The following is a 24,119-nucleotide window of genomic DNA, read 5'->3' on the forward strand; positions in this document are numbered from 1 at the left end:
AAAGCCATATTTACAGCTTAGTGGATGGTAGCAAGTATTTCCCAAAGGCCAAATACTTACTTTACAGTTGAATAATTAAATTGCTGACCTGATTAGTTATCTATGAGTGCCAGAAATAATAAATATATTTTGCTTCTCCAAATATAAAACTATACAGGGATTGAGTTGGCTGGCTGGTAGCACAGTGACATCAGCGCCGGGCTTTGAAGCGAAGGTTCCTGAGTTTGAATCCAAGTCGGGCCACCCCGCGAGCACACTTTTCATCTGTGCCGGGTTGAGGGTTGAACTAGCCACTTGGCCTCGTTAAAAAAAAAAGGGTCAAGTCAGGAATGTTCATATCGTGACCCAGTTAATGTGAAAGGAGACCAATCCTGACACCATGCGCCAGACAAGAATGGCTGTCTGGTGCAACACGCTAGGAAGGAGTTGTTTTTGTTCTGTATTTTCAACATAAAAATTGTAAAAGTTAGTTTATTTAACCACCTTCTACAGTTCTCCATTTTGAAAATATAAGGTATAACAACTTGAAATGTGCAAATTATGTTTATTTTTTAAAAATTGCTTTTTAATATAGAAAGGTATGTCAGTGGACAGGACATTTGGCTCATGACATTGTGACGATCTTGATGCAAATTCAAACTAAATATCCTCTTCCTGAGCTTTATTCATATCTCTTCATTTCCTTCACATTTTTGTGTCTATCTAAAAGTCTCTTAAACTTCATCAAACTTCCTGATAACATTTCTGCCTCTGGTAACCCATTCCAAGCATTTACCTCTCTCTGAGTAAGAAACTTACCCTTCAAGTCACCTATAAATACCCTCCATCTCAACTTTTAAAGCACGTGCCCTGGTGTTTGATATTTCTTACCTGGAGAACAGATTCTGATTAACCTACCTGTAACCCAGGTTAATTAAACCCAAAGTTGTAATGTTAGAAATTTCAACCTGCAGACAGTTGAAAACGAGGTTTACCGATTTTAAAAAAAGAGAATTTGAAAAAACCGCAATGGAGGGTGGAGTGGGGCTGAACACTGGACAGACAAGAAGAAAAACACAGCAACAATTAGAAGCCGAAGACATGAACTGTTAAGAGTGGAATTAGTAGTGAGTATCTTTACCCTTCTAACTTGAAACCCTCAGGGTGAAACCCCTGGAGGAGAGACAATAGTGATAGAGGATTTATTGAAGCAACATTTATAGCATGTAGCAGATTTAACGAGACAATAATGGCAGAGACCAGTGTCCAAAATCCCAACCGTGTAGTCAGGAATTAGTTCTGCAAAATCATTCCAAGGGATTTGGTCAAGTCTTTGTATGAGTTTGTGAATTGACTTTCTGTGGATGATGAACTATTTCATCCAATGAACCAAGAAAAAAGATGGCGAGCCACCGAAGAGGAACAACTGGCGTGACAACGAAATGTGTAATGACGCAGAGGATTTAATACAGTTGGATTTACAAGTTCATTTTCATTCAAAGAATCCAAATTTGATTTTCTGCAAGAACTAATTATTTTTGCAAAGACTTTGATAAGTTACTGAATGAGATTTACTACGTTTAAAAATTGTGATGCTGGAGAATTGTCATGAAAGGAGTTAAACTGTGTATGTATATATTTTTTTTGAATTTGAATTTAAACTTGTAGATATACTTCCTGGAACTGAAACTGAAGTTAACTATAATATTTGTGAATAGGAATTATATTTGGTTTTCTAAGTAACTAGGGATAAGTAAAAAGGAAAGTTTAGTCTGTAAACTTTTAAATAGGAAATAACACTGGATCTAATTAGTTAGAGAGATTACAGTTCTGTAATAAAGGAATCTCACTGATTATAATTAAAAAGGAATTTGTTTTGGTTTGATAGCTAAGATTTGGAACCTAAACAGAATGTTGGAATTTTGAGTTATTCTTGCTCATGTAAATATTTTGTACATATTGTTTTTTCCCTTATAAACAAATGTTATTTCCAGAAGTGTGTGGTTACTGCTCACTACCTCCTTTGGATACTTGGATTCTTCTTATGGCCTACTAGAACCTAGTGCAATTTGATTTTCTCAGAGAGTGAGGTGACCAGTCACACGTGATAAGACCAGTACTACACAGGTGTTACGTATCTGTGCCTCTCAGGATTTTAAAGAAGTCATTCAGATGTCTCCTCTGCCTCTGGTGCTCTAAAGAACATGGCCAACTGGTACTTGTAGATGATGTCCTCTAATCCAGAAAGCATCCTGGAAAACATCTGTACTTTTCCCCACAATGCCCACATCCTTCCTTTCATGGGCAAACAGGATTGCACACAATACTCCACATGCTGTCTGACTAAAAACTTTTGACTGTTCATCTCAGATGGTTTTAGGAAATGTTGTCTTTCATGCTACATTGAATATACAAACAGAAGGGAGAGAAAAATGTGATTGCTTCCATTAAGGAAGAAGATGCAAATTGTTTACTCTCTTATCAGAGAACTGCAATGATCTTTAAGGACCCAAGAACAAACTAAGAGAAATTTTATTTGCATTTTTCATAAATATACATGGAATGAACAAATGCGAACCATTTGTTCCTGAAAGGAATGCAGTGCTGTGTATTTTATGGCCCTATGTTGCTTCACAGTAACACAATTTCAGATTATCATTATTATATGGACCTGTTTGCTTTCCAAACCAAATGTTACCATCGCATTAGCTGAATAGAGCCTGTTATATACCAACTGCTTAAAGCAATGTCAAGATCACTAACAGTTTGGTGCCAGCAGTTATTCTGACAGCTGAAGCATGAACTAAAACTGTCACACAAAATTAGCTTAATGTGGACAAATTACTGCTGTCTTTAACTACTTGTGGACAGAGACTGAATCAAATCTACTGCACAAATCTGGACCAGCGCTAAATATGACACTTCAGAGTTGTGTTTTCAAACTGCTATCTATCACATACACTAGCAGTAACATGCTAATATTCTCATTTTCTTTTAGCAATGAGCTCATGAATATTCTGTAACTGGAATATGATACAGCCATTCTCTGCATGATGACTATTTCAAATGAAGAAGTAAAATTTGCTTTAAAGATGTTGGTTCATTGTTTTTTTTTCATATTTTCAGTAGTTAAGTTTTTATATTGAACAGACTAAAATTTTATGCTTTCATCATCACCATCCATAGATATTTGAAATTTGAGGATCCTGATGTCATCTGCTTGCAGTATCCAGGGGAAACAAGGCTAAGATGGTTTCACAATTTTTATGATTTGGAAGGGACTGCATGTTTCTGCTGATAGAAAGCTCACTACAATAACAATTATTTCCTTGCTGTTAACCACTCAACAAATGGCAGGTATTGTGCTAAAAAGTGGCTGGAACTGCCAAAAATGGTTATGGCACCAAAACATATAGACTTGGAATTTTCTCAGTGTCCATTATATTCTGCCGTTTCCTTTCCACATGAATTATGGTAAGAACCTTGGTTTGATTACAAAGTAATTTGACAGTATATGTGAAAATATCCTGTATGTCTTCCTGTAATAGTTATCTAGCATTTCAAGTTATATTTTAGTTGGATTCTTAAACATGTCTGCCATGTTTCTCTTATCCTTTTATCCTTTCCATCTGGAGTCTACTTTTTCAACTACCTCAGTGTTTTATTTTATATTATGTTGTTGAGAGTTGATATCAGACCACTGGAAATGACACTGGACAGGTAGTAATGGACAAAGAAATGGCAGACGAACTTAGTAAGTATTTTATGTCAGTCTTCACTGTGGAAGACACTAGCAGTATGGAAGAAATTCAAGATGTCAGGAGAAGGTATGAGTGTGGTTGTGTAGTTGTTGTTATTAAGGAGAAGGTGCTTGAAGATGAAAGCTCTGAAGTTCAACAAGTCACCTGGGCCAGATGGAATATACCCCAGTGTTCTGAAAGAGGTAGCTGAAGAGACTGTGGAATCATTAATAATGATCTTTCAAGAATTAATAGATTCTGTTCTAGAGGACAAGTAATTGCAAATATCACCCCACTCTTTAAGAAGGGACGGAGGCAGAAGAAAGAAAATTATAGTGGATGGTAGCAAGTATTTCCCAAAGGCCAAATACTTACTTTACAGTTGAATAATTAAATTGCTGACCTAGTTAGTTATCTATGAGTCCCAGGGATAATAAATATATTTTGCTTCTCTTAATATAAAACTATACATGGATGGAGTTTTTTTTCGTATTTTCAACATAGAAAATTGTAAAAGGTGGTTTATTTAATCACCTTCTACAGTTTTCCATTTTGAAAATATAAGGTATAACAACTGGAAATATGCAAACTATATTTATTTTCTTAAATTGCTTTTTAATATAGAAGGTATGTCAGTGGACAGGGCATTTGGCTCACGATGTTGTGATGATCTTGATGCCAATTCAAACTAAATATCCTCTTCCTGAGCTTCATTCAGATCTCTTCATTCCCTTCATATTCTTGCATCTATCCAAAAGTCTCTTAACTTCATCAAACTTTCTAATAACATTACTGCCTCTGGTAAACCACTCTACCTCTCTCTGAGTAAGAAACTTGTCCTTCAAGTCACCTATAAGTACCTTCCCACTCAACTTTTAAAGCACGTTCCCTGGTGTTTGCCATTTTTTGCCTGGTGGAACAGATTCTGATTACCTTAATTGTCTTTCATGCTACACTGAATATACAAACAGAAGGGAGAGAAAAATGTGACTGCTTTCATTAAGGAAAAAGATGCAAATTGTTGACACTCTTTATCAGAAAATTGCAATGATTCTTTAAGGCCCCAAGGACAAAATCAGAAATTTTATTTGCATTTTTCATAAATATACATAGAATGCACAAATGCAAACCATTTGTTCTTGAAAGGAATGTAGTGCTGTGTATTTTATGTCCCTGTCTTGCTTTTCAGTAACACCATTTCATTTTATCATTATTACATGGACCACCTATCTTCAATGAGTTACTCTTCTGTCTCTGACATTTATGCTAAATTCTGTGGTGAAGTCAGATGTGCTGGAAAGTGATCTTTGAAGCATCTCAGACTTTTACATTTGACCAGGCATGCTCAAAAGAACGAGGCAAGCAGAAATGCAAAAAGCTGATAACTGGCAGATAACTTTCAATTTTAAGGAGGAAAATTCAAATAAATTCACCCAATTTTCTGACTGAAGAGTTAAGATTCAGATTACCACAGTTATAGTTATCAAGAGTTTGAATGCAACATTATGTGCTTTCCTATATAATGGAAATTCATTTGTTTTGGTTTGGTTATTACTATTGTCACATGTACCAAGATTCATAAGACCATAAGACAAAGGAGCAGAAGTCGGCCATTCGGCCCATCGAGTCTGCTCCGCCATTTTATCATGAGCTGATCCGTTCTCCCATTTAGTCCCACTCCCCCGCCTTCTCACCATAACCTTTGATGCCCTGGCTACTCAGGTACCTACCAATCTCTGCCTTAAATACACCCAATGACAAACTTGCCTTGTATACTGTTCATACAGATCAAATCATTGCACAGTGCATTGAGGTAGAATAAGGTAAACGATGACAATGCAGAATAAAGTGTAGGAGCTACAGAGGAAGTGCAATGCAGGTAAACCATAATGTGCAGGATCAGCAAGGTCAAAATTTTATCTTATCACACAAGAGGAATATTGAAGTGTTTGTTAATAGTGGGAAAGAAGCTGTTCTTAAGCCTGGTGGTATGTGATTTCAGGCTTTTATGACACCAATGGTGGAAAAAATCAGAACAAATGATCAAAAACGGTGATTTTTTTTCAGCATTCATATATATTTTTTAGATGGAGCAGACTCAAAAGAAAAATCACTGCAACCAATCAGTTATTTGTGGTGAGGCTTGTTTGAGAAAATCTCTACCCAATTATCCTCAGCATGAGAGAACTGCTATACTAAAATAAGGAATGCCTACCATTCCGTGCCCAGACTGCATTTCAGGAAATCCAATCAGTTGGCTGTTCTTCTCTTACCTGCATACAGGCAGCGGTTGAGGAGGAAGGGTCCAAAGATTGGAACAAAAAGATGGTCACAGGAGGCAAAGGAGTGGCTCTGAGGTTGCTTTGAGTCGGTGGACTGGGCTGTGTTCAAGGACTCATATATGCATCTGCATGAATACACCACAGCTGTCACAGACTTTATAGAAACAGTCATAGACGAGTGTATCCCAACAAAATCATTCAGTCCCCCCTAAGACCTGGATGAAACATGAGATCTGCAAACTACTGATGGCCAGATCAGAAGCGTTGAACTCTGGCAACCAGAAAAGTTATAAGAAGTCCAGGTATGATCTTTGGAAAACCATCTTATGGGTGAAATGGCAATTCTGGACTGAACTTGAATAAAAGAAGGGTGTTCGACATCTGTGGCAGGGCTTGAATGTTATCACCTTTTACAAAATGAAATCAAGTGACAACAGGTACTTGTTGCAGATGAGCTCAATGCCTTTTATGCTTGCTTTGACCATCAAAACATGGAGGAACCATCATGAACTCCCACAGTCCCTGGTGATCCTGTGATTTCAGTCTTTGAGGTCGATGTGAGAGTATAATTCAGGAGGATGAACCCTTGAAAAACGTACGGCCCAGATGGGATACCTGGTCAAGTTCTAAATACCTGTGCCGATCAACTGGCTGGAGTGTTCACTGAGATATTTAACCTCTTACATCAGCAGTCTGAGGTACCCACCTGCTTCAAGCAGGCTTCAGTTATACCAGTGCCTAAGAAGAATGTGGTACTTTGCCTCAATGTCTATCATCCAGTAGCATTTAAATCCACAGTGATGAAGTGCTTTGAGGGGTTAGTGATGAAACATATCAACTCCTGCCTGAGAAGCAACTTGGGTCTGCTCCAATTTGCCTACCACAACAAGTCCACAGCAGATGTCACTGAACTCTGGACCATCTGGACAACGAAGATGCTAACATCGGGATGCACTTTATCGACTACAGCTCAGCATTCAATATATCAACCCCTCAAACTAAATCAATAAGCTTCAAGAACTTGGCCTCAATACCTCCTCATGCAATTAGATCTCCAATTTCCTCACCTGCAGACACCAGTCAGTTCAGATTGGCAACAACATCTTCTCCACAATCTCCTTCACCACAGGAGCACCACAAACTTGGGTGCTTAGCCCCTGATCTACTCGTTTTACACGTATGACTGTGTGGCTAAGCACAGCTCCAATGCTGTCTTTAAGTTTGCTGACGCCTCCACTCTCACAGACTGAATCAAAGGTGGTGACGAATCAGTGTGTCGGTGGAGACTGAAAATCTGGCTGAGTGGTGCCACACCAACAAGCTCTCACTCAATGACAGCAAGACCAAGAAGCTGATTTTAACCTCAGTATAAGCAACCGGAGACCCATGAGCCAGTTCTCATCAGAGGATCAGAGCTGGAAAGGGTCAGCAACTTTAAATTCCTCTGTGTTATCTTTTTAGAAGACATGTCCTGGGCCAGCAGTTAAATGCAATTATGAAGAAAGCATGGCATTGTTTTACTTCCATAGAAATTTGCAAAGATTCAGTATTACATCTAAAACTTTGACAAACTTCTACAGATGTGTGGTGGAGAGTATATTGACTGGCTGCATCACAGACTCATATGGAAACACCAATGCCCTTCAGCGGAAAATCCTACAAAAGGTAGTGGATACAGCCTAGTCCATCATGGGTAAAGCCCTCCGTACCAACGAGCACATCTACATGGAGCATCGTCACAGGAAAGAAGCATCCATCATCAAGGATCTTACCAGCCAGATCATGCTCTCTTCTCAATTTTGACATCAGGAAGAAGGTACAGGAGCCTCAGGACTCACACCATCAGGTTCAGGAACAGTTATTACTCCTCAGTCATCAGGATCTTGAACCAGAGGGGACAATTTCACTCAACTTCGCTTGTCCCATCATTGAGCTGTTCTCACAACCTATGGACATACTTTCAAGGACTCTTGATCTCATGTTCCTGATATATATTGCTTATTTATTTATTTATTGTTATTTTTTTCTTTCTTTTTGTACTTGCAGTTTGTTGTATTTGCACACTGGTTGCCTGCACCGTTGGTATGGATTTTCATTGATTCTTTTATGGTTATTGGATTAATTGATTATGTCCATAAGAAAGCGAATCTCGAGTTTGTATATGGTGATGTATATATACTTCGATAATAAATTTACTTTTGAACTTTGAACTTTTAAATATCTTCATCTGCAAATTAGGTGACTGTAATAAATGTGAATGTTTTCCTGAGGGGAATCATTTCAGTGGAGTAGACTGTTGAATTGAAATTCCTCTGCAGGGGGAGGGTTTTGCTTCGATTAATCATTTATCACTCTTAGACAATCTGATGAAAGTCATCATCATTGTATTAATTAAGGTAATGATCTGGAATTTTTCAATCATTTCCCAATTCATTCTGCATTTCATGCCTTGAGGAAGCTTCTTTGTACAAATTAGTAACCATATTGCCATCATTATACTAGTAACAAAACTTTAATAGAGTAAATTAGCTGAAAAAATCTTTTAGACATTATGAGATTATGAAAAATGTTGTATAAATGCAGGAATTCTTGTTTGCAAGCATATTTGGCTTCGTAGTTGGGCATTCAGCGTTGCAATTGCTATACTCTTAAATTGAAAAAAATCAGGGAAATAAAATGGAAAATTACAAACATAAATTCATAAACCCACTTGTAATTTAGTGGTTCAGTTATTTTATAAATATAATGTGCATATGAGCTGTAATTTTGCAGTAGTACACAATGCCAGAAAATTTCATGGACAGACTTTCAAGTCATTCTCCCTGATGATAAAAGATAATCAGTTAGTTTTAAAAAGCTTGCCCAAAAAATTAAAAAAATAAAACTCTGTTTCCCTCTCTTCAAGTGTTGTCTGGCCTACTTAGCATCTCCAATATTTCCCATTTTATTTTTAGATTTCCAGCATCTGCAGAATTTTGTCTTTTAGTTTTAAAACAGTTATGAAAAAAGATAGAACAGGAATAGAGGTTAAAGTCCTTAACTAGAGCATGTTCAATTTTGAGGTCATTAGGCAGGATCTGACTGAGGTCAATTGGATGACTCTATTTAAAGGTAAAGGAACAACTGAAAGGTGGGAGGCTTTTAAAAGGGTCATAACAAGAGTCCGGGGACAATGTAGTCCTGCATGGACATACCAAGTTCAGGAAACCTTGGCTGATAAGAGATATGAAAGGTTTGGTAAGGAAAAAGAATGAAGCATTCATTGCATTTCTGCAGCTGAGTAGAAATGAATCCCTCAATTAATATAAAAAGTTTGAGAGCAGGCTTAATATAGAAATTAGTAGCACAAAAAAGGGTATGAGATGGATCTGGCAGGTATGGTTAAAGATAATCTCAATATGTTCTCTTCAGTTATATGAACAATAAAAGAGTGACTAGGAAGAAACTAGGATGACTTGGTGAAGTTCCAAGACTGCAGGGTGGCTAATTTATCCTATTGTTCAAGAACGGTAGCCTCTAAACTGATAGCATGAACAGCAATTCCTCTCACTTCTGGTAATTTCATCCTCTCTCCTCTTTCTCAGATTTTCCATTCCCCATCTAATTCCCCTCTCACCTCTTTTCCCTATTGCCCATCACCTCCACCTGATGCCCCTCCTCCTTCCTTTCCATGATCCACTGTCCGCTCCTATCAGATTCCTCCTTCAGCCCTTTACCTATCCCACCTTTTCCCTATAACTTCTCAGAATCTTACCCCCTTCCCTACCCTCTCGCCTGGTTTCACCTATTACCTGCCAAGACGTACACCTTCCCCTCTCCCCATCTTCTTACTCTGGCTTCTTCCCCATTCCTTTCCAGTCCTGATGAAAGGTCTCGGTATGAAATGTCGACTTGTATTCTGCTCCATAAACACTGGCTGACCTGCTGAGTTCCTCCAGCATATTGTGTGTGTTAACCATGATCTTATTAAATGGTAGAGCAAGTTTGTGAGACCAGGTGCTGTATTACTGTCCCTAATTCATATATTTGTATACTCATGATGGCTTTGTCAAACATGATTTTTTTCATAAATTTATGCTTATTCCACTCATTTATCTTATGATTTGCTGAAATGTGTTACTTAATTTTTATTACTAGATTCTGATATGTTTATCCACTACAATTGGTAGTACAACTGATCTGTAGTTTCTTGTTTTCTCTCTCTTTCCTTAAGAGCGGTGTTACAGTACATTTACTACCATCCACAACAATCCAGGGAATATTGGAATATCAGAATTTTGGCAATATCTTATATGGTTTTTCAAAAGTTTAGATTACAAGACAACAGGTCCAGGGATTGTGTTCAAGTTTAGTGCCAGTAATGTTGTCACTACATTTTCATAGCAGCATTAAATAATTATTTTGACAATATTGTGTAACGTTCAATTATATTGGCTTGTGTATGTCTTGGGGAAATCCAGCCCAACACCCACCTCAACACTCCCCACAGGGTCGGTTGCCGCCCGAATCAATCACAAACATCAATCATCAGCCAGCACACCCAGTAAATTTTAACAAATACGCTTTATAGATATTACTAATTCTATGACATTAATATGCATTTGATACAGAGAGGAAAGTAATGAAAAAAAAGGCGCCAACACTTATCAAACCCCAAGTTCTTTGCGCGCTATGTTGGAGCTCAATTCGACTTCAGACGACCACCCGAATTCCGTCGACTCACGGCTCAGGACCACCCTGAGTGATCGACCAGAGCCTCTCCACACGTCCGCAGTCTTCCTCGTCTCTCCTCCGACTCCCCGCCAAAACTCAGTCCACAGTCATATCATACAGCATGGTATCCGAAAACAAAACGATACCTAACCACCCATTGGCTAATAGAACCCTGTTAACTCATTTTAAAGTAAAACAAACTGTTAGAAACAAACTGTCTTCAGTGTTAAAGCACAATAAAGCCGCATTCCCCAGATTAACATAACAAAGTCGCCATTTTAAATGTAACAAAAGAAAGACCCCGTACAATTGTATCATTTGAGATTCATATTCTGGATGGAATGTTTCCCAGATGTGTGCTGCAGGGTCTGGATATGGGCCTGGAGATGAAATCTATTCAAAATTAAGATCCCTCACTTTCAAAGAAAGAACAATTGAGCAGACCTTATAAATACGTGTTTTATAATTTTCAATCAATGGTGCCAAAATATCGGGCTCCCCTGTGCAGAGATATAGATGTCCTGATGCATGATTCAAAGAAGCTTAGATTGTAGGTGAAGCAAGTAATTAGGACAGCTAACACAGCCAAGCACATCACACAAACCAATCTTCCATCCTTAGACTCACTTTACACCGCACGCTGTCGGAGCGGTGCTGCTAGGATAATCAAGGACACGACCTACCCAGCCAACACACTTTTCATCCTGCTTCCCTCTGGGAGAAGGCTCAGGAGCTTGAAGACTTTTACGGCCAGATTTGGGAACAGCTTCTTTGCAACTGTGATAAGACTGCTGAACAGATCCTGACCCGGATCTGGGCCGTACCCTCCAAATATCCGGACCTGTTTCTTGGTTTTTTTGCACTACCTTACTTTCCCTTTTCTATTTTCTATTTATGATTTATAATTTAAATTTTTAATATTTACTATTGATTTGTACTCCAGGGAGCATGAAGAGCAGAATCAAATATTGCTGTGATGATTGTACGCTCTAGTATCAATTGTTTGGCGACAATAAAGTATAAAGTATAACAATATTGTTTATTGCAATGAGAATTGAATACAAATTAAGGGAGGTTATGCTTCAGATATATTAAGCACATCAGAGCTTTCCCATGAACTAACTGTATGTTATTATTTTTTATTTGGGAAATAATATTAATTAGTTGGAAGCAGCTCAGACAAGATTTACTGAGTTAATTTCTAGAATGGACAAGTTACCCTATGAGAAAAGTTAGCACTGACTAGGCTTGAATCTTTTGAAATTTAAAAGAGTGAGAGGAAACTTGATTGAAATTGAAATGATTCTTTCAGGTTTTAAAGAGATGGATGTGAAGAGGATGTTTCCTCATCTGGCAGAATCAAGAACCAGTGTTATATTTGAAACCAAGAGATAATTCATTTAAGGAAAATATGAGATGGATTTTATTTCGCTCTCTTTGGTGGTCATTTGTCTTTTGAACTCTCGTGGTCATTTTAAGGTAGAGCAGATAACTTAAAGTAAAAAAAAGACAGCAGATGAGTGACATCTGAAATGAAAACAGAAAACTAGGCAGTGAGTGTTGTCTGCATGGACTTTAGTAAGGCATTTGACAAGGTTCTGTATGGGAGGTTGCTCAAAAAGTTTCAGTTGCTCGGCTTTTGGGATGAGGTAGTAAATAGGATTAGACATTGGTTTTCTGGGGGAAGCCAGAGAGTGGTAGTAGATGGTTGCCTCTCTGGCTGGAGGCCAGTGACGAGTGGTGTGCTGCAGAAACTGGTGTTGGGTCCATTGTTGTTTTCACCTATATCAATGATCTGGATGATAATGTGGCTGACTGGATCAGCAAACTTGAAGATGACACAAAAAGTGGGATGTAGTGGACAGCAAGGAAGGCTATCATGGCTCACAGAAGGATCTGTGCCAACAGGAAAATGGGCTGATAAATGGCAGATGGAATTTACTGTAGGCAAGTGTGACATTTTGCACTTTGGTGAGACAAATCATTGTTGGTCTTACACAGTGAATGGTAGGGCACTGAGAAGTGTGGTAGAACAAAGATTTGTGAATACAGGGCCATAATTCATTGAAAGTGTTGTCATAGGTAGATAGGGTGATTAAGAAGCTTTTGGCACATTGGCCCTCATAAATCAAAGTATTGAGTACAGGAGCAGGGTTGTCATGTTGAATGTATAGGACATTAGTAAGGGCTGTGATGAAAAACCAAGTTATCAAAAGATTGATGCTGATAAGAGAGATAAGGGAGACAAATGGAGAAATGTTCAAAATGTTAATGAGAGAGGAGAGAGATAATGAAAAGAGACACAATTCAGAGTAGTGACAGACCAGTTGCTTTGAACCTGAACTGTTTGAAGTTTGATGGACAGGCAATACCCCAGCAGGGGCATAAAAAGAACAGGTTCACTAAGGCACGACAGACACCACAAGATCACGAGATAACAAGACCCTGGAAGAGCAGTGTTCCCCCACAAGTTGGTGCGAGTTTGGAGGTCTGGTCGCGGGAACCGACCATAGATGCACAGGGTGAAAAGGGTACGATTGGTGGGAACCTGGTGTGTGTGTCTGCCCTTTGCCTGGGTGCCGGGTTCACCGCGGAAGAACGGTCGTATCCGGAATGGAGGGGTCACAGTCGGTGACCACAGAAGACATAAAAGGGTCCACCCGAAACCACCTGTGAACATCAAAGGTCTGCTGAATCAAATTTGCATTCTCTCTCTCTCTCCAATGGCACAACAGCGATTACTGCGAACTGTACTAAGCTGAACTGAAATCTGCGTCACTTGAGACTGATCATTTTACCCCTAGACTGCGATAGAGCTTGGTTGATTCCTATTACCCTAGTTCTGTGTACATGTGTATTTTATCATTGCTAACCTGTTGCATTTATATCCCTACGATTAGAGTACTGTGTTACTTATTTCTTTAATAAAACTTTATTAATTTCTGTTAAACCAGACTCCTACTAGTGGTCCATTTCTGCTGGTTTGGCAACCCAGTTACGGGGTACGTAACATAAGTGGGGATCTCGTCCGCGATTTTGAACGCCAAATTTGGGACCGGGTAAATTGATTGGGTTAAAATTCCCGAAAGAAAGAAAGGGCAAACAGCAGAAATGGAGATTGAGAAATTTCTAAAGGCGCCAACCTTGGAGGCATTAGAGGATGCCAGGAAATCAGAATTGGCAACTGTGACCAAATGGTTGAATCTTTTTAAGGGGAAGTCGACAATGGGAGAGCGGAGATGCACAGAGCTATCATTGTGCATTATGTATCTAAAGGTGTGTTTCCCCAAGGGGAACTGGAGGTGGTATCTATGGGCAAACCTGGTGGAGAAGCAGTACAGCTGTAGATGGAAAAATTGAGACGAGCACGAGTTCCGGGTAAAACAGCTGCAACGAGAAGAGAGGGATAAGCAGTTAGAACGAGAAGAGAGAATAAAACAGCTAGAACAAAAAGAGAAGCAGTTAGAACGACAAGAGAGAGAGAAACAGAGGGAAAGGGAATTTGAGCTGGAGAAGTTAAGGATGATGCTAGCGCAGGGCCCCATGCCGAACCAAGGTGGAGGGTTCAAGGTGACCCAGGAGGTTAGGCTGGTTCCCCCATTTGAGGAGGCCGATGTTTATTGGTACTTTCTACATTTTGAAAAAGTCGCTGCAAGTCAGGACTGGCCGAGGGATAAGTGGGCTGTTTTGCTTCAGAGCGTACTTAAAGGAAAAGCCCAGCAAGCTTACTCGGCATTGTCCGCAGAAGATGCCCAGAGGTATGATGTGGTGAAAGAGGCTATACTCAGGATTTATGAGCTGGTCCCGGAGGCATACCAGCAGAGGTTCCGGAATGTGAGGAAGCAGTGGGGCCGCACGTACCTAGAGTTTGCCCGTGAGATGCAGATGTATTGTGAGCGTTGGTGCGCCTTGAAAGGAGTCAATGGGGATTATGACAGACTGCTACAGCTATTACTGATTGAGCAGTTTAGAAGTTGTGTCCCTGAAGGTATGAGGCCCTATCTAGATGAGAAAGAGGCAGAAACCTTAGCCGCAACTGCTAAGTTAGCGGATGAATACGCGTTAACGCACAAAGCAAAGTTTACCCCAAGTAAAAGCTACCAGAAGGGTGGTCAAGAGGGCGGAGAGAGTCTGCCAGAAAAGTCAGAAAGTAAGCTGGGGACTAGTGAGAAGGATAAGGAAGACCGGGAGCAGTTTGGTAGGAAGTCTCCTGGGGTCATATGCTATAATTGTGGGAAAGCTGGTCACTTTGCATCCAGGTGCTTTTCCCCAAAGAAGGAGACGGGGAAAGGAAAAAGAACGGTTCCGACTGGCTGTATTGATCTGGCAAACAAACCGCTAGGGGAGAAGAGGTCTGATAAAGTTCAGGAAGTGCGCGAGAAGTTTATCTCGGCCGGATTGGTTTCGGTGAAGGAAGGGTTAAACCCGGTTCCAGTACGGATCTGGAGAGACACTGGAGCTTGTCAGTCATTCGTCTTAAAGAGTGTGTTAGACTTTAGTTCAGAGACCCAGACTGGGGAGGTCAGGGCGATAAAAGGCATTGGGAAAGGGACTGAAGCAGTACCTTTGCACCAGGTACACCTAAAAAGCAACTTGGTCTCCGGACCGGTCACGATCGGGGTGAGGCCCGAACTACCAATGGAAGACGTGGAGGTCTTACTCGGTAACGACCTCGCCGGCGGAGAGGTGTACCCAGCAGTAAAACTGACAAGCCAGCCTGTCAGCATTGAGGCCCTGCCCATGGACTCACAGGTTTATCCCGTTTGCGCAGTGACTCTGCACATGTCCCGGAAGGCTGCCGAAGCGAATGTAGATTTAGCTGAAACGTTTTTACCCGCCTTGTACCAGGAGGGGTTAGAAAGTGAAAAGAGGGAGCATAGTAAAACGGAAGGAAGTAAGGCAGTTGAGGTAGACTTATCATTAGCAAGGAAGGTATTTATACAGGCACAGGAACGAGACGAGGAGCTGATGGTTTTGACGGAGACAGCTCTCTCCGAAGCAGAATTAAAAAGGGAGCCAGTGGGCTATTATGTGAAGGAGGGAGTACTAAGGAGGAAATGGAGACCAAGTACCGTGCCCGCAGATGTGGAATGGGGGGTGGTGCACCAGGTGGTAGTGCCGAAAATTTATGGGGATGAGATTTTTAACCTGGCCCACAAGATACCCCTCGGTGGACATTTTGGGGTGAGGAAGACAGTCGACAGAATCATGAAAGAGTTTTACTGGCCGCACAGGAGCAAGGATGCTATTGACTATTGTAGATGTGAGCTAACACAGTTACAGGCTATTGATATGTTAAATTAAGCGAGCAGACCAAGTCGGTGTTATCACGAAAATTAATGAGGCTAGGGTGCCACCTGATAAGGGGAAAACCCATTTTGAAAAGATCAGTATGGTGTCAACCAGATGGGAGAACTCTATTGTTTTGGCCAGCTTTGCTGATAAGGTCTCTCCCTTAACCCCCGAACAGAGCGAGCCGCTGAGAAAGCTAATTAACCGGCACGCACACGTATGTCCGGATGTTCCGAGGCGATGCCAAGAGCCGGTACATGGTGTTGTTGTCACAGTAGGTCAGCCTAGTAAGCAACATCCCTGTAGGATGATTAATTCAGTAACAAAAGGGCTAAAGAACGCAGAAGCAGATATTGACGATTTAGTGGTCTGGGGTGACATGTGGGAGGAGCACATTGTGGAACTGTTTAAACAGCTGTCTGAAGCCATCCTGACAGTGAACCTCGCAAAGTGAATTCAGCCACACAAAGGTCACTTATATGGGATTTGTGGTAGGACAGGGGCAGCTGGCTCCGATGCAGGTTAAGGTACGGGCTATCTCTGAAGTCCCCACCCAACAGACAAGAGAGCCCTGAGAAGGTTCCTGGGGATGGTGGGTACTATCGGAAGTTTTGCAAAAACTTTGCAGATATTACCCTCCCTCTTACTAAGCTCTTGCAAAAGAATGCAAAGTTTGTGTGGGACGACCTTTGTTATATTTGTCTGGCACGGAAACCACTGATAATTTACACTGAGCACAACCCATTAGTGTTTTCAGCCACTATGAAGGATAAAAACAAAAGGTTGTTAAGTTGGAGCCTGGTCTTAGAGGAACCTGATATTAAAATAAAACATATAAAAGAAATGGAAAATGTGATTGCTGACTGTCTGTCAAGGTGTTGACAACTTAAAGTTCTCTGTATTAGCCGGATAGCTGATGACCCTGTGTATTAGTGTGTATCTAATAATGTATTCATGCTCATAATTTTTACCCCGGTAAAAATCCTTTGAAGGATAGGGGTGTGACGAAAAACCAACTTATCAGAAGATTGATGCTGATGAGAGATAAGGGAGACAAATGGAGAAACGTTCAAAATGTTAATGAGAGAGGGAAGAGATAACAAAAAGAGACACAATTCAGAGTAGTGACAGACCGGTTGCTTTGAACCTGAACTGTTTGAAGTTTGATGGACAAGCGATACCCCAACAGGGGGATAAAAGGAACAGGTTTGCTAAGGCACGACAGACACCACGAGATCACGAGATAACGAGACCCTGGAAGAGCGGTGTGCCCCCACAAGTTAGTGCGAGTTTGGAGGTCTGGTCGCGGGAACTGACCATAGACGCACAGGGTGAAAAGGGTACGATTGGTGGGAACTTGGTGTGTGTGTCCGCCCTTGCCTGGGTGCCGGGTTCACCGTGGAAGGACGGTCGTATCCGGAATGGAGGGGTCACAGTCGGTGACCACAGAAGACATAAAAGGGTCCGTCCGAAACCACCTGTGAACATCAAAGGTCTGCGGAATCAAATTTGCATTCTCTCTCTCTCTCCAATGGCACAACAGCGATTACTGCGAACTGTACTAAGCTGAACTGAACTCTGTGTCACTTGAGACTGATCATTTTACCCCTAGACTGTGATAGAGCTTGGTTGATTCCTATTACCCTTGTTCTGTGTACATGTGCGTTTTATCATTGCTAACCTGTTGCATTTATATCCCTACGATTAGAGTACTGTGTTACCTATTTCTTTAATAAAACTTTATTAGTTTCTGTTAAACCAGACTCCAACTAGTGGTCCATTTCTGCTGGTTTGGCAACCCAGTTACGGGGTATGTAACAGGCCTAATTTGGAGTACCACATGCAGTTTTGGTCATGTACTTACAGAAAAGATGTAAACATAGTTGAAAGAGTACAGAGAAAATTTACAATGATGTTGCTGGGTCTGTAGGATCTGAGTTATAAGGCAAGATTGAATGGGTTAGGACTGTATTTCTTAGAATGTAGAAGATTTAGAGGAGATTTGATAGAGGTATCGTGACAAGAGTCCTTGACAAAGATGGTTTGTGCCTAAATGCTGGAGTATCTGAAGCTAGGATTGAGACACAGAATAAAAAGGGTTGAGCACTGAGCACAAATCAAAATGCTACATGATATCTCTGGTTGGGCTTACAATAGAGTGCTGAGGCTCTGTTCAGGTGCTCTTTAAAAGCGCAATTCTTGGTGCCCAAAACACGATTGCCAATTAGCGGGACAGTCTTGAAACTTTAAAGGGGCTGATCCAGTTGTCCATGTTCCAGAGAGTTAGAGCATATAACACTGGAAGTTGGCACAGTTGGGTGCATGTTGTAACAACACCCCTCCTCTACAGCCAACTCCTGACGGCTCTGGATGCTCAGAGAGACAATGGTGGTAGTCATGGATGAGAGCCGGACCCAAGATCCTTTCAGGAACCCAGCACTCTTCCTTGGGTTTGAATCCTTCCCAGTGCATGAGAGACTGCCAAACATCATGAACTGTTTGTTGATCCCAAGTTCTTCTCATGGTGAAGATCTATTCCCTATCGACACACCAAGGCAGCGGCAGGACTAGCGGCAGAGTGAACAAAGGTCTGGTGTTCACAGGTTTTAATTTGGAAATGTGTATGTGGAATTGATGTTGAGGGTCAAGGAAATGCCAAGTTTACTTTCCTGCGAAGTTTGGAAGGTCTAGTAAACTTGGGTGCTAATTTCCTAGACCCCACTCGGAGAGGCAAATCTTGAGTCAACTCCCGGACCTGTTGCCCAGGCTGCAAAACTCATCCCTGTCTTCTCTTGTGGTTAGCCTTTATGTCAGTATTCTGGGTAGAAGCCAGCAAAATCTCCCTTGCCCTAGTCTGTCTCTCCCTGCGGTGTCAGACGAGATCCTTGCACTCATCACCCTCCTTTATGTGAACTAGATTGTATGGACTCCGCAATTCTAGCTTTGAGAATACACTTGCCCCGAGGGGTTCTAGTGACGTCATCGTTCAGAATGACGGCTGAAATCAACAGCTCCTCCGGAAAAACGCATATTTGGCCCCGTTAATCCATCAAATATAAGATCTTTCGAAAATATCTGAATTGATAAGGGGGGCAAGAATGGGGAGAAAGAATGGAGATAAAAAAAAGCACCACTGCGGAGCCTATGGAAGAGAGAGGTGCAGCACACGGCTCTCCTACACGTGTGCGTGGTGGCGAGGCCGACGCGGGGCCTCGTACAGGCAAAGCGGCAAATATGATAAGGATTTTGGAAGAGATAAGCGAAGTCCAAAAAGATGTAAAACAGCAACTCAATGATATAAAGTCAGAGCTCACCAACTTCAATTAGAAAATAGCGGTGGCAGAGACTCGAATTGAGAAGATGGAAGATCACGTGCAAAACGTGAAACAGATACTAAGTAAAACAATAAAAATATTAAGTCAACAGGAAAGTAAATTGCTTGACCAGGAGGGAAGATCGCGATGGAAAAATATCAGGATTTATAATGTTCCCGAAGAAGCGGAGGGATTGTCGATGATAGACTTTGTAGACAAGCTGCTGCGGGAAGCGCTGGAGTTTCCCCAGACTATAGAGATTGAAATTGAAAGGGCGCATCGTTCGCTGTCCAGCGGCCTCCCGGAGACAGCAGGTAAACCGCGCTCTATAGTACTTAAATTCCTTCTATTCAAGAGCAAGGCAAAGATTCTGTGAAGGGCCTGGGGTAAGAAGAGGGTATTTTGGAATGGGAAGTTAATATACTTTGATCATGATTACTCCCTGGTGGTCCTACGGAAAGGAAAGGAATATTCCGAAGCGAAACGAATATTAAAGCAAGAAAAGATTAAATTCCAAACCACGTACCCTGCTAAACTGAGGGTATTTTACCAAGAAGGGATGCGACTGTACCAGACGGTGGAGGAGGACTGTCCATTAGCGTGGTCAAACCAAGGGAAAGGCTGGCTGAGCAGTTGTCCCGAGCGGCTTGGGAAATAGTAAGAGAACCTAGAAAGTAGGGGACGGGAATAGGACGAGAGAAGGAGTTTAGGAAGAGACTGTCAGTTCTCCGAGGGAAGCCCTCACCTCCTCCAGAAGAGCCATAAGGTTTGGCTAACTCTGAAAGTGCTGATAAACTAAATGGAAGCAAAAATAGTCGGTGACATACCTATCTCGAGAAATACGTGTTATAATGTGGATTTTATATTACTGAATTTTTAAAAAATACATTTATTCATTCCTTTTTCCCCACCTAAATGAGAATATATACATGGGAGGAATACTTTATACATTATTGTCGGCAAACATTTGATAGTAGAAAGTACAATCATCATAGCGATAATTGATTCTGCGCTTCCTGCTCCCTGGATTACAAATCGATAGTAAATATTAAAAATTTAAATTATAAATCATAAATAGAAAATAGAATTGGAAAGTAATGCACTGCAAAAAAAAAGCGAAATGCAGGTCCGGATATTCGGAGGGTACGGCCGAGATCCGGGTCAGGATCCGTTCAGCAGTCTTATCACAGTTGGACAGAAGAATACACAGGGAAATCATTTCTGTGCAATGGACATAGTTTCTTTTATACTTACTTTTATAGGTACTTCAGCGGGGGCCCTCAACCCACAGGTAGGAGGGGCTATCCCCCACGGTTAGACTTTTCTTCTAGCCCAACCCAGGGTCATCTAGAGACCCCAACCTTGGAACCACACCTTCGTTACTTTTTTTTATTATTCACTTTTCTTGGTTCTTATTTGTTCAGGGAGTAGATCGATAAGTTATATACTGCAAATTTCAATGATATACTAACAGATAAATACACTTAGAGAGTAAGACCATATATTTTGGGTATATACCTCAAGAATGGTTGAAAAGAGATAAATATAAATATTTAGTGAATGTACTGCTGGTGGCTGGTAAAAAGACCCTTACCAGGAAATGGTTATCTCAGGAGAGCCCAACTTTAAATATATGGATGGAAATTACAATGGACATTTACAAAATGGAGAAGATAACAACATCTGTTATAATCATAAGTTGGAACAATTTTATTCATACTGGAAAAATGGTTTAACTACATAACACCTCATAGGCCTGATTTTATTCTCTCAATCAATGAATATGTTGTAAAAAAAAATCACTCCCTACTCTGTACATAGTTTTTTTTCTTTTGATTGTTCTTTCTTCCCTCTTCTTTCTATGGGTGTTGTTACGTACTCCGTAACTGGGTTGCTAAACCAGCAGAAATGGACCACTTAGTTGGAGTCTGGATTACTGGAACTAAGAAAGTTTTATTAAAGAAATAAGTAACACAGTACTCACAGTCCTTACTATTAAAGGATATAAATGCAACAGGTTAGCAATGAATAAACACACATGTACACAGAACTAGGATAATAGGATCAATCAAGCTCTATCGCAGTCTAGGGGTAAAATGATCAGTCTCAAGTGACACAGAGTTCAGTTCAGTTTGCAGTAATCGCTGTTGTGCCGTTGGGAGAGAGAGAGAGAGAGAGAGAATGATGATATTCAAATCGGATTCAACAGACCTTTGATATTCCTCGCAGTTAGCTTTCGGGCGAGCCCTTTGTAATGTCTTCTGAGGTCACCGACTGTGACCCCTCCGTTCCAGATACAATCGTTCTTCTGTGGTGAACCCGGCACCCAGGCAAGGGCGGACACACACACCAGGTTCCCGCCGATCGTACCTTCTCACCTTGTGTGTCTATGGTTGGTCCCACGGCCAGACCTGCAAAACTTTCACCAACTTGTGGGGGCACACCGCTTTTCCAGGGTCTCGTTATCTCGTGGTGTCGTGGTGTGTCGCTTGCCTCAGCGAACCTGTTCCTATTATCCTCCTGCTGGGGTATCGCCTGTCCATCAAACTTCAAACAGTTCAGGTTCAAAGCAACCGGTCTAAACAATACTCGGAACTGTGTCTCTTTTCGGTAATCTCTCTTGTCTCTCTCTGATTAGCATTTTGAATGTTTCCCCCATTTGTCTCTCTCGTCTCTCTTAACGGCATCAATCTTCTGATAACTTGGTATTTTGTCACAGTGTATACCTCAGACAAATATGATGTGGAGATTTGTGACAAATATGATTATATGATATATATGTATCTGAAATACATCTTATGGAAATGTTTGTTTGATGATGAAACTCAATAAAAAATAAATTACAAAATAGAGAATACACTTGCCCCTTGGAGAATCTCGAAGGCATGTGTTCATGAGTGGAAGAGGGAAACAATTCTTGACCATTATGCGATTCAGCCCTCTATAACTAATGCATGGCTGCAAGCTCCCATCCTTTTTCTGTACAAAGAAGAAGCCAGCACCGCCTGGAGGTGTGAATCCTAGGGCAAGAACCTTCTTTATATACTCCTCTATGGTGCTTCCCTCCCGTAGGCAGGTCAGGAGATAAGGTGAAAATGGGAATGGGGAATGGTGAAGGAGGAGGGTGGTGGTCATTACCAGAAGTCCCTCTGGTGATCCTCCCTGTTCCTTTTCTTCCATGGCCTTCTATCCTCTCCTATCAAATTCCCCCGTCTCTAGTCAATTACCTCTTTCACCAATCGATCTCCCAGCTCTTTACTTCACCTCTCCCCCTCTCCCAGTTACCCCTATCACCTACTACCTTGTACCATTCTCCCATTCACCACACTTTCTTACTCTGACCTATCATCTCTTTCTTCCAGTCCTGATGAAGGGCCTCTGCCTGAAACATTGACCGTTCACTCTTTTGCATAGATGCTGCCTGGCCTGCTGTGTTCCCCCCGCATTTTCTGTGTATTACTTTGATTTTCCAGTATCTGCTGATTTTCTCTTGTTTGTGAGTCCCTCAGAAGTGTCACGTCCAATTATTTTCAATGTTTCATTAGTCTCTTCTATCATGAGGGCAAGGGTAAAGTTATCTGCTGATGATAGAACAATGTTCAATTCCACTCAAAGATATTCAGAAAACAAAACAGTCTATGCCTGCAAACATCGAGACCTAGACGATAAGCAGACTCAGGCTGATAATTGGTAAGTAAAAGTTAACGTTCATAATGGACAGACAATAAACTGCTGCTGTAAAGCAGAGAATAAACACATATCCTTGGTACTGAATGGCATTTTACTTTTGCTTAGGTCACATTTGGAGTATTGTGTACAGTTGTTGTTGCCATGTTACAGCAAAAATTGACATGGAGGCTTTGAAGAAGGCTTAAAGAAATTCACCAACATGTCACCTGGGTAAGAGAGAAAGGAGAGGTTGGACAACTTGAACTTTTTGCTCTAGAGTATTGAGCCGAGGTATGCAGATATGAGTTCAATGGGGCAGGAACAAGCTGAAACAATGGGACTACCTGGACAAGCAGGTTTGTGGATTATCCATACCTCGACTCTGTTTTATTCCCTCTGGTTCAGTCCCTTCCTACCTACATCCGTGATGCCTCACACGCTGTTGATTTTTTCAAGAATTTCGGGTTCCAGTCCCCATACACCTACATCCCCCACCAGGAAAGCCTCAAAGCTCTCTGTTTCTTTCTGGACACCAGATCCAACCAGTTCTCCTCTACCACCACTCTCCTCCATCTAGAGGAAATTGTGCTCACTCTAAATAATTTCTCCTTTAGGTCCTCCCACTTCCATGTTCCAAGCCTACACTGATGACCGTCCCACACTTTACCTGTGCTTCATTGATTATTGCTTTGGTGCTGCTTCCTGCACCCATGCTAAACTTGTCAATTTCGTTCACTTTGCCTCCAACTTCCATCCTGCCCTCAAATTCACCTCGTCCATTTCCGACACTTCCCTTCCCTTTCTATATCTCACTGTCTCTTTCTCTGGAGACAGCTTATCCACAGATATCTATTATAAACCAACAGACTCTCACAGCTACCTGGACTATACGTCGTCCCACCCTGCTACTTATAAAAATACCATTCCCATCTCTCAATTCCTCCATCTCCACTGCATCTGCTCTCAGGATCAGGGTTTTCATTTGAGAACAAAGGAGATGTCCTCCTTTTCCAAAGAAAGGGGCTTCCCTTTCTCCACTGTCAATGCTGCCCTCAACCGCATCTTTTCCATTTCACGCATGTCTGCTCTTACCCATTCTCCCGCCACACTACCAGGGATAGGGTTCTTCT

The sequence above is a fragment of the Mobula birostris genome, chromosome 3 (assembly GCF_030028105.1).
Source record: "Mobula birostris isolate sMobBir1 chromosome 3, sMobBir1.hap1, whole genome shotgun sequence".
In the NCBI taxonomy this organism is placed as follows: Eukaryota; Metazoa; Chordata; class Chondrichthyes; order Myliobatiformes; family Myliobatidae; genus Mobula; species Mobula birostris.